This window comes from Lissotriton vulgaris, chromosome 3_1 (genome assembly GCF_964263255.1).
Source record: "Lissotriton vulgaris chromosome 3_1, aLisVul1.2, whole genome shotgun sequence".
Taxonomy (NCBI): Eukaryota; Metazoa; Chordata; class Amphibia; order Caudata; family Salamandridae; genus Lissotriton; species Lissotriton vulgaris.
In genome coordinates this window covers 1,632,960,726-1,632,973,216 of record NC_141689.1, presented here as the reverse complement: position 1 = coordinate 1,632,973,216, position 12,491 = coordinate 1,632,960,726, and positions in this window count along the sequence as shown.

Here is a 12,491-nt window from a genome sequence, read left to right as displayed (position 1 = left end):
GAGTGCCATGGGGCAAGCAGGTGTAACTGGACCCAGCAATGGGTTTTGAGGCCTTTTACTCCTGATGTCCCGGGGCCTGATGCCCAGGGCCCAGCCTCCATCTTACTATGGACTCTGAGTAACTGGGCTAAGTACTACCCCTTCAGCACTTGACTCACAGTGGTACCACGCAACAACCCCAAGAAATAAATGTCCAGTCAAATACTTGTTTTGATGAAAAAATGTACAAAAAGGCAGCATTTATTTATGAAGAAAAAGTGAAATGCACTCTACTAAACTGCCGTTCAGATGTGAAACACACAGCTGACATAGCTGCTCTTATCCTCAACCAGGACCATGACATCCTCATACTCATGGAATCTTGGTTAAATGATTCCTCTGCTCCCACTTTGGACATCCTGATTCCCCGCAGGTATGACATCATCAGACTAGACCACTCCGGATGCTCGGGGTGACCTAGCCAGTATACACAGATCCTCATTCTCTGTGAAACAATCACACACTACATCCATGCCTTATTTCTAATAGCTCAAAGTCAACGTCTTGATGACTAGCAATTCAAAGTGCTCCCTCCATATGTTCTACCACCAATCCAGGGTTAATCACACGTTCATTTATTTATGTACTTATTTATTTAAAGAGCTTTATATAGCGCTGGCTAGACCCGAAGGTATCAGAGCGCTTTACCTGAGAATCAACAATGTAACAGAAAGAGATCAACAATTGCACAATACATCAAAAAAAAGGGAATACATTAGGAGAGGAAGAAAGGAGAGAGAAAAGTAGTGGAGGGGCAGGGGAGGTGAGAAAGGGAGGATAAGGGAAGAGACAACAAGGAGAGACAAAAGGAAGTCTGTTTAAAGACCGACTGGGTAGGTGACGACCGAGGAGGGAATCCACGGGCCATCTCCCCTATAGCTAAACCAGGTAGCTCCATCGGGCATCAGACAAAATAGTTCAGTCTCAATACATAGAGAGAGGAGAGACGGAGAGACTTAAATAGAGTGAGGATGTGGGAAGAGACAACAGGAGAGACGAAAGAAGTCTGTCTAAAGACCGACTGGGTAGGTGACGTCCAAGGAGGGAATCCCCGACCTGTCTCCCCTTATAGCTAAACCAGGTATCGCCATCGGGCATCAGACAAAATAGCTAGATCTCAATTGACGAGGGAAAGTTCACAGAAAAAAGGGTGGGGACTAAGGGCCAGGACAGGTGGGGGCAAAGGTCAGTAGCAGGTAAGTGGAGAAGAGTAGAGTGGGGAGGGGTAGGGGTTAGGGGGAGGAGAGAGATGAGGGCAGGAAAGAAGCAGGAGGGTTTGTTACGGCCGTCAATTTAGGCAGGTATAGGCAGTATTTCAGGAACGATCACTGTTTGGGGTGACTACATCGAAGCTTTGTTGTCGGACGTGTTCCTGTAGGCTCTGAAAACTCACTGCATACCACTGTTTTTTCGGCTTGGCCATTGTGTTCTTGTTAGCCCCTTTACATGCTTTGTGCCACACTGCCAGGTTCCATGTCATGCCATGCCAACTCGTGGACTTCAAGGTTATCAGTAGAGGACACGTATGTCAGAGGGAGCAGGCATAAGTTCTCCAGGACCTTCAGGATGAAGTTAAAGTGCCCCATAGCGGACTGTAGTGTAGGCAGATGGGCACTTGAAGCACAGCTATAATGTAGTTTATGCAGTGGAGAGGTAAGCCACCTCAGAAATAGCTTTGCCCATATAGATCCCAATCAAAAGTTAGTAATGTCTCCTACCACCGCACTCGTGTAATTTCAGTGTTCAGATCTAGGTTGCCCTTTTTTTTCCACTCGGTTTACCCCCAGCTTCCTGTGCAGTCTCTTTCGGCTCCCTCTGTGCTGCACCCTCACTTTCTCTACCGCTTTGTGTCTTGTTCCAGGTCCGGCGGCAGTCGACAGCAGCTCTGCCAGTGGAAGAGTGCAGTATTGATGGTCCATGTCAACATATTGACACACCCATCTTCTGCTGGAAATATCCCTAAACAGGATATGAAACATATTTTTATGTTGTATAGACCCCAAATACGTCTAGTAGCTAATGGTTGCCTTACCACAGTCCATCTTTATAACAAATACATTGAAAGTGAAGGCTTCCAACAGTACTTGAGTCTGGTAACTAGACCAGCCCATAGATTTGTCCTAACTAGACTTAGATTTGGAACGGCCCACGTCCTGGTGGCCTCCCCTCACCCAAAGAAGCCTCCTGTTGGCCCTTGCCCATGTGATGGGCACTCAAAACAAAGCACCCTGCACTTTATGCTAATTTGCACACTATTTTTGAATCTTAGGGTTGTTTACCTAAAACCACTGTTTGTAAAGTATGGTATTTTTAATGTGGATGACGCCATGAAGTTGATTTATAATATGAATTCTGTGGACAAATGTTTTTATATTGCTACTTTTATATGTAAATCTATTCAGTCTAGAAAAAGTATGATATTTTAAAACCTTCGTCTTTCTTAATCTGTACTTGTTATATTGTAATATATTTTGCTTGTGTGCTTTTATGGTCATTGTTTTTATGTACCGAATAAAGCTTCAGGAAATGAAAATGATGGTCCATGTCCATGGACTCCAACAGTGACATTCATACCAACCAGGTCTTCCTCGGTCACTTCAACATTCACTGGAATAATTCCAATGACTGCCTCGTGAACAGCTTGAAATCCTTCCTCCAAGACCTCAACCTCATCCAAGCTTGCAACTGCCCGACCCTTAAGAAAGGAGCCACCCTTGACCTAATCATTGCAAAATAGAACACTTTACAAGTTGATTCTATTCTACCCTGCAATTGGATGGACCACCACTGTGTCACCTTCTCCCTAAATACTAAAGGCAATCACCTCCAAAGGCCAACCTAAGAAAGCCAAACGCTGGATCTGTTGCACACATAACATTAACTCACATACTCTATCAGCCATTAGTAACGAGTTCCTGCTCCCGCCTGTCACCATGATCGATACCCAGGACCTCACTGATCATTACATCAACTCAGTGTACAAGATCATGGAAACCATAGCCCCTAAACAACTAAACAACTAAAAAGTATCCCATCCAATAGATCCAACCCTTGGTTTGACAGTCACCTTAATGAAGAAGGACAACACCTTAGACTTGCTGCAAGAGCATGGAGACACACCCCCTCTGTGGCCAACCTCTAACTCCTACATCAAATATGCAGTGCCTACAATAGCCACATCAGAAACTCCAAATCTGCTTTCATTCATACTGAGCTAGACACTGCAAATAATAGACCTAAGAAACTGCTTGAAATTATCAGAAACCAATCTTCCAGCAAAAGTGATCCTTCTTTCACAAAGGACAAAGAACTCCCTAACTGCAAAACCTTTGCCTCTTTTTTCACTGAGAAAACGCTAGTAATCACAGACAACATCCAGGTCGCTCTCAAACTACTACCAGGCAAACCCCTCTGCACCCTCCTACTATAGATAAAGTAACATACACTTATAATCCCCCTATCTTACCCAAAAATAACATTAGCTTCATACCCCTCGATGAGACTGGCATCCTAAATCTGTTGCCCTCCTTGAAATACTCAAACCATTTAATTGATCCTCTACCCTCCAAACTCTCAAATGAGCTCATTCACCCCATACCCCCACTCTGGACTAGTAAAATCAATGATTCTTCCACCCAAGGCTCCTTACCTGACTGCCTCAAAAGTGGCCAGGTTACACCTATCCTAAAACAAAACAACTCTGACCACTCTGAACCCAACGACTACCACCCCATCTCCACCATCTCTACTTTGGCCAAACATTTAGTGAAATAATGTGTGCACTTACATCTTCACAATCACATCAAAACTCCTTGACCACTGTCAATCTGATTTCCAATTGGGTCATAACACCAAAACAGCCAAGGTCCACATTGTCGATGGTGCCCTACTCTTGCTCGACCAGAATAAATCTTGCTCCTGATCCTACTGGATCTGTCAGCAGCTTTTGACACCATCAACCATGCTAACCTCCTAAAATATTCTAGAACACAGAATGGGTCTCTCCAGCACTGTGCTTAAATGGTTGTCCTCTTTTCTACACAACAGTTCTCAATCCATCTCTCATACTCTTTCTGAGCAATCTACACTATCACTGGATGTTTCCCAAGGCTTTATCCTCTCCCCAACACTGTTCAACCTCTACATGGAGCCCCTAGTTGAATTACCTAATCCCTCCCACATTTCCTACCACATGTATGCTGACGACACCCAGCTATACATGAGAATCACCTCCTTCGAGGATCTCCACACTCTCAACAACACCCTTACTTTAACGCAACGATGGCTGACCCAATGGCTTTGACACCAAATTCTTACTGATCGCACCACCCACCCCCACCTCTAATGTCAAAGACTAGATCCCTCTTCTTACTTCCTTGAATTGCACTCCACATATCGTCGACTCAACTAAGTCACTAGGTATGACCTTAGACAAAGACCTCTCCATGCAAAAACACACCAGAGCTATCACTAGAGGATTTAACCATCAGTTGCATATTCTTAGTAACCCTGGGCGGAAAACTACGCTACGCTCACGGAGTATACGTGGTTTGCGTAACTAAACGCTATGCGAATCGCACGTAGCACAGTGCAAAAACGCGTAGCATAGCATAGTGGGCATTTTTTGCTTGCTCAAGGTCCTCAATGTCAAGTAGATAAAAGTCCTAAGAAACTGATTGAAATGACCAGAAACCAATCTTCTGGCAAAAGTGATCCTGCTTCCACAAAAGAGAAAGCACTCCCTAACTACAAAACGTTTGCCTCCTTTTTCATTGAGAAAACGCCGCTAATCATGGACAACATCCAGATCGTGAGCGAGCATAATCAACATCCGGCAAGACTTTTTCCTCATTCATCAAGTTGCTGATCGCGAGCATGCAAAATAAACCTCCCGGCGAGATTCTCAACTCGGGGAGGTCAGGTTTCTCATTGCGAGTGGTCGTGTATGCTTGCGACCACTTGCACTGTGCATAATGCCATTCGCAATGAATGCACAGTGCGGACTAGCATGCGGCACCCTGCAATCATTGTGAACAGTATTTCCCTACCGCACTACGCAGTTCGCGTAACTATGCGTAGGGTGCGTAGTGCAAAGTGCACTTAGCGTAGCGCTACTACGCAAACTATGCCCAGGGTTAAAATTTCTTAGACATCTAAAACCTTTCCTTCCTGCGACTGACCTCACAACTGCAACTCATGCTCTTCTGCTGTTGAAATTAGACTACTGTAGCACGACTCCTGTGGGTCTCCCAAAAATCTAACTTGAACCTCTGAAGGTGACACTGAATGAAGCAGTCAGGCTCATCACAGGATCAAAAAAAATTATCATATCAGTCCCGACCTCCGAGCACTGAAATCTCTACCCTTTGAGGCCAGAATTCATTTAAAAATTGATTGCATCGGGGGGCGTGGCTAGCAGCCAACGATGGCGGCCGCAGCTTAGAGAGGCTCCCGAGACGAGGCGGCTTCCCGCGACAATCCGTCATAATTATCCTTGTTTTTCACGAGCTTTAAGGGGAAGACCGGACCCGGAGTCCGTGCGGCAACCAGCGCAGCAACTTTGGGGTCGGCGACGGCCTGAACGCGCATCGAAACGCTGGACGGAGACCGGAGAGGAGAAGGGCCTATCGTCAGCCTGAAAGCAGCGGAGTCGCGGCAAGACCATAGCCGGCCGGAAATGGCCTCGTGGCGGCGGTGAGTGGCAGGAAATGCCGGCCCATCGGGCGCATTGCCCAGAAAGTCCGCGGAACTCCCTCCGGCGGCCCGACTACACGAGCGAAGCCCCGCGACACCCTTCAGTACTCTACAAACCCACAGGATCCGGCCAGGGGCGCGGAAAGTACCGCGGACTACAAACGCAACGCCGCCATTTTGCCCGCTGCGGCCATTCACACAGAGCAGCGATCACTGCAACTACTTCCCTCACTGTGGACTCACCTAGGTGCCTCTACACAGCCGATTACCGGTGCATGCGTGGACAACCCTGCTCGCCCCGAACACTGGCCCACTGTACCATCTGGCAACGCTGATAAAAACTGCACTATGTCAAACAGGGGCCCCAAGCACAGCACTACCCAGGCCAAGCTGGACAAATTCGCGTACGAAAGACAGACGCCACCCCAGGAGCAACGCAAGAACGCCGGGAAAGTGACGGAGACGGAGGGGGCTAAAAAGGCCACACTTGAAGATGTCCTGGCGGCATTGGTCCAGGTGCAAGCGACGGTGGGTGCTACGGCCACTGAAGTCACCTTGATACGGGCTGACCTCCAGGCAGGTGTGGTTTTTCGATTCCCCGGAAACTGCCCGGGACTGGCTGGAGGGATGGCACACTGTTGGCCGGCAGCGCAGAACTCACAGACCGGATCACAAACGCAAAGGAGACAGCAGGAATGGCTCACAAACGTCTGGTCAAGGGGAGGGAGCGGAGAGCTCTCCCTCCCATGGATTTGCAGGGGCAGGTGGAGAGGAATAACTCCTACCCCGGGATCTGTATTAGTGACAATCACTGATCATTGACTTATCATTTCAACTGCTGCACCTGGACTCTGGCATGGCTACCCCAGAGTAGGGATGCCGCCTGCTCGGGGAGACGCTCTCCCCCCTACACGCAAGTACTCTGGTTGTGGGATGGGTTAAGCACTCTGCTCAGTTGGGGGAGCGGGCAGTTGAAAGTCCGTTAGGCAGGGATGCAGGGAGGGGGGGAAGGGGGAAGGGTTGTTTTTCTACAGTTAGGAATTTGTATGTTATGTCACAGACAAAAACTAGGCATCCACCTGAGTTAATCCCAGGGGAGAAGAAAGAAAGGGGGACTAAAACCTTCAACGAGGACACTCAACATCCTTCTACACGACTATACACCCACCACGTATGCCACATTTACCCACCAATACCCCATGGAACCCATAGTACCGAATGGCTAACATCCCAACGCCTGACAGAGGGAATGTAGACACTGAGATACAGTGCCCCTCCCTACGTCTAATGACTTGGAACGTGAGAGGGCTGGGAGACAAGGTGAAACGGGGGTTAGTACTAACCGCGCTTAAGAGACAAAAACCCACCATAGCGCTACTGCAAGAAACCCACTTAACAGGGGGGGCTACCAAGGCCATGGATAGAAGAGGATACAAGATGATGGTCCACTCTGATTTCACATCCGGCTCCAGGGGGACCGGAATCCTGATGCAAAAAAATACACGGTTTATCCCCCTACACACCAAGACTGATGATCAAGGCTGCTTCGCAGCACTGCAGGGGCAGTGGGAAGGGAGACTCATTAACCTAGTTTCGGTATACATCTCACTGGCGCTACACTCGGTGCACCTCCCTAAACTGGGTGACTTTATTCTATCTCTCCTAGAGGTGGAGGTTATCCTCGGGGGGGACTTCAACGCAATCCTGAATACACAACTTGACAGGTTTCCGACACCAGTCTCCACGGGAGGGGTCCCCCGCCTCCAGCAGTTCCTGACAGCCATGGGACTAGTTGATATTTGGAGACACCTTCACCCCGCGGTGAAGCAATACACTTTCCATTCCGCAGTACATGGTAGTCTGTCTAGGATCGACCACTTCCTGACCCTGGGAGATGGTCTCCATTATATAGATGCAATGGCGATTCACCCTCGAGGGATCTCGGATCACTCCCCACTAACTCTCTCACTTTCCTCACAGAAACAAACACGTAAACGCATATACCCCATACATGCTGCCTGCCTCAAGATCCCCCAGGTTCGCAAGGCTCTTAAAAAGACAACAACACAATACTACACTGAGAATGTCCACTCGGTACGCGCCGCCGAGGTACTATGGGAGGCATATAAAACGGTTCTAAGGGGTCAAGCCATAAACTCCATCACGGGCTACAAAAGAGAACGATCACAGGAACTAGTTGACCTGGAATTAACTTTGCAGGAATTGACTACAACTCATGAACAGCATCCCACTCCATCCACCTTACACGCACTTACATTACAACAGCAGCTGTACAACGATCACCTGCGCATACATGTCAAAGAAAGCCTAGCCGATACTCAAAATAGGATCTATGAGGTGGGCGACAAGGCGGGGAGAATGCTGGCGTGGCTCGATAAACGAGAAGGGAATTCTAGGGGGATCCAAAGATTGAAAGATGAACTCGGGGGGGTACACACTAACCCGGGACACATTGTAGAACTGCTCGCAGACCACTTCGAACAGGTATACACCCCTGAAAATACAGTAACACCCGAGATGGCCAGAGAAGTGTTAGCTCCAATCGAGGTCAGTACGTTGACCCCGGAAATATCAAAAGAGTTGGAAGCAGACATTACCGCTGAAGAAATACAACTGGCGATCCGTGCTTTAAATCCGGGTAAGGCAACGGGACCCAACGGAATACCTGTGGAATGGTATCAGGCGATGCCTGAGACCGTCAGTACACATCTGCTAGGGATGTTTAAGGAATGTCTGGGGAAGGGTACGCTTCCACCGGATCAGTGAGCGGCGACAATAGTGGCCATCTCCAAGCCAGTCAAACCACCTGAAGGGTGCTCCTCCTACCGCCCCATATCGCTGCTTAATGCAGAAGCCAAAATTCTAGCCAAACTCCTAGCAATGAGAATTTTGCCCCACTTACCGTCTCTTATACATCCGGACCAGTCCGGGTTTATGCCCCACCGCAACACAGCGCTAAATGTACGCAGATTGCACGGAGTACTGGCACGGGCGGACTCGGTGACGACTCAAGCAGTGATCTTGGCACTTGATGCTAAGATGGCCTTTGATCTTGTGGAGTGGGCATACTTGTTTGAGACGTTGTCGCGCTTGGGATTCGGGCCCCGCTTTATTGCATGGGTGAGATTGCTGTATACCGACCCGGTAGCGTGGGTGGTGGCCAATGGGCATATATCACGGGAGTTCCCTCTGGGCAGGGGCACAAGACAAGGCTGCCCCCTGTCACCGTTATTGTTTGCGATCTCGCTGGAACCCCTTGCCACTCTAATTAGAACTTCACCCCAACTTCAGGGTATAGGCTGGAAGGAGGGATGGGAGGATCGGCTGTCCCTGTATGCAGACGACATGCTGATATACCTAACCAATCCTGACAGCGGAATTCCTGCTCTATTACACCTCTGTGATACTCACGGAAGGATATCCGGATATACACTAAACTGGAGCAAATCAGAATTGTATGTCCTGAAGGGGGGGCCCCGGTCCTTGACACGGACTGTCCTTTGCGGATAGCTGGTACATCGTTTAAGTACCTAGGCATTCAGGTCACCACTGACCCTGCAGAGTTCATGGACAAAAATCTGAAACCCCACTTAGACAGGCTCAAACATGACGTTCAATTTTGGTCGGGACTCCCACTGACACTTTTGGGGCGGGCGGCACTTTATAAAATGATGGCCCTGCCAAGATTCTTATATGTCCTTGAAAATACACCCTACCCGGTAGCCCCTAGGTTTTTCCAAAAGGTTGCAGCATTGGAATCTAACCTCCTATGAGGGAACCTCCCCGCTCGTATCGCACAATCCAAATTGCATAGAGGGTGGTTTGATGGTGGTATTGCTTTACCCAATCTAAAATTGTACTACTGGGCGGCACACCTTAAACCCATCAACCAATGGATCCATACTCTACAAACTGAGCCGGCAATCCAGGCAGATAGGGCGCAACTGGGCACTAACAGCTTACTGGCCCCGTTATATGGCCAACGCAAAACTCGCACATTAGTGGGACCCACCAGACTTACAGTAGCAATCTGGCATACAGCGACGGCGGCCTTGGGTTGGAAGGGGAGGACCACCAAGCCAACCCTGCTGTGGGACTCTCGAGTCCTTGGCAACATGAGGAACAGCAAGGGATTCTCACACTGGGACACAATAGGAATTTCCACGGTTAGCGATCTTTGGGAAAGGGGAGGGGTGATACCCTTCCATAGACTGAGAGAATTATACGAACTCAGTGACAGGGAGCTCTACAGATACATCCAGATCCAACATGCATTGCTAGCGGCCTTGCCCACGGACACAGACCTGCCCCGCTGGAAGACCGCCTCCTTACTGACTTTATGGTCGAACGCGCAACATCTCTCACATATTGCAAATTACTCAACAACCTACCAGACCCAACACTATCCTTGAAGGCGAAATGGGAGGGGGACACCAGTGAGATGGACGAACATGAGTGGAATGAAGCACTAGCTTCGCCTAAGGAAGTGGGCATCTCAGCGCAGCTGCGATTAGTACAATTGAAAATACTACACAGGGTATACTACACGAGGACAATGCTGCATCGTATTAACCGGACACAACACCCTTACTGCCTTCGTGGGTGTGGGGAGGAAGGCACGTTTTTTCACACCATATGGGACTGTCCCCGGATTCAGGAATATTGGAGGCAAATACTGCGAACGATCTCACAAACACTAGAAATATCACTGTTGCCAGAACCAAAAAGATGCCTTTTAAACGTGTGGGTACCTACAGATATTTCTCGGCATGGGCAACTCTGGGCTACAGTGGGGTTGATGATAGCGAAACGTGATATTGCACAAAGATGGGGAGTGGCGGAAGTGCCAACCAAGTCATTATGGTGTCTAAATATGGATAAAGTGATGATAACGGAAAGGGTGGTATACTCTAACCGTGCCTGCCCGGGGAAGTGGAATAAAATCTGGACCAAATGGAATGTATACAGAGGGGTGATTTGTGATCCCTTGGCAGAGGAAGATCAAGATGAGTCAGACGAGGAAGAGACAGAGGGCTAGTATTCTGGGCGTCTTGTGAGAAAGGGCAACCAGGGACAGGGAAGTGGCGTCTCGCCACATTAGCATGCAGGATAGGCAGCAGAGGGATTACATGGATCACCACTTGAGAGGGATGTCTACTCTAGCACAAGCATGGTAGTCGGGGGCGGTTGGCGAGAATGAGAGGGGAACCAGAAAGGGATATTTCGGTGAGGTGGCTACAAAAGATCAGTATTATTACACACACGACCACATTACTATTCCTAACAGTTACTTTGAGTTGTTGTTGTTCAGGGGGGGGGGAGAAAAAAGAAAAGAAAAACCAAAAACCAATACTCTTTGAGATACATATGCATGTGCTGCACCCTTTCTTTTTGGCAGCTGCCTTACTGACTAAAATATTGAAGAATGTACTACTGATTTTATAATGTTGCCATGTGACCTACAAACTGCTATAGCGGCCAGCCCACTGGGTTGTAGGCTGTGTAACTTGATCGTGCAATAAAGGTTTTGAAAATAAAATATCGATTGCATGACCCACAAAGCGCTGCACCACAATACTCACTACTACCTGACCCAGAAACTCACCCTATTGGGTGGAACAGATCTGGAACAGATCGTCCAGAAGACCAATCTCCTTACCTATCAAGTCACAAAAAAACAAGAAAAAGAAAACCTACAACCGATCCTTCTCTGTAAGGGCCCCACACATTTGGAGCTCTCTCCCTACTGAGATCAAATGCAGCCCATCAACATCCTTATCCAGGAAAGAACTAAAAAATGTTCTCTCCAACAAATTCCTCTCTCCCTAAGGACTTGGCCATGCCCCGTTTCCCTGTGTGACTCTGCCTGCAAACTGGACGCCTACCTCTTGTCACACCGAAAAGTGTCTTAGTCCTGGACCTTTGCTACATTATGCACCTCCAGCTCCCTACTTACTGTTTCCACATTTACTATGTTTGGGATGTTTTGCTTACCACTTTTCACATGTACTATGTCTGAATATTCTTTACTCAACTCCCTACTTTACTTTTTTACATGTACTATTGTGAATATTTTGTAGCATTATATAATGTTGCCTTATTCCTTTGGGTCCTCTCCCATGTCTCTCATTTGCACAGTTTCTGTAAAGTGCTCTGTCAACCGAAAGGGTTTTGTTAGCACTATATTAAACTCCAAATAAATACATGAAATACATAAATAAATTATAGACACAGACTTTGGAAGGATGATATTATTTCTTTGTCCAGTCAAGATCCTGAGCCTCACTCCCTGGGTTACTAAGAGCAGGTATTCCCCATTCATGTGAGACAACTTTCAGGCTTGGCTCTGCTAGTAAGTACGAGTCTTAGAAGCACATGTCTCACTCATTGTGGAAAGAAAACACCTATATGAGCTGCAGGAGGTGTCCAATATTACAGTGGACGTTTCTGCTAAATGTAATGGTTGTTTAATTGAGTGGGTCCTCCAAAATTGGTAAAAGGTGTATAAGAATGTGCTTCACATTGGGTGCCAAAATGAAATGTTTTCTAGATTCTCTAGAACATGGCCAGAAAAATAGACTTTTAAGACACACTTGCACAAGGAATTTGTAAATGTACCATCACGAGATAGAAAGCTAGTTGGACTGCAACCATCCCATAACCCACCGAGCAATACTTAAGTGGCATGTGTTTCGGGTGATGATAAATCTTGTGCAATATCACACGAGGGATTAGAG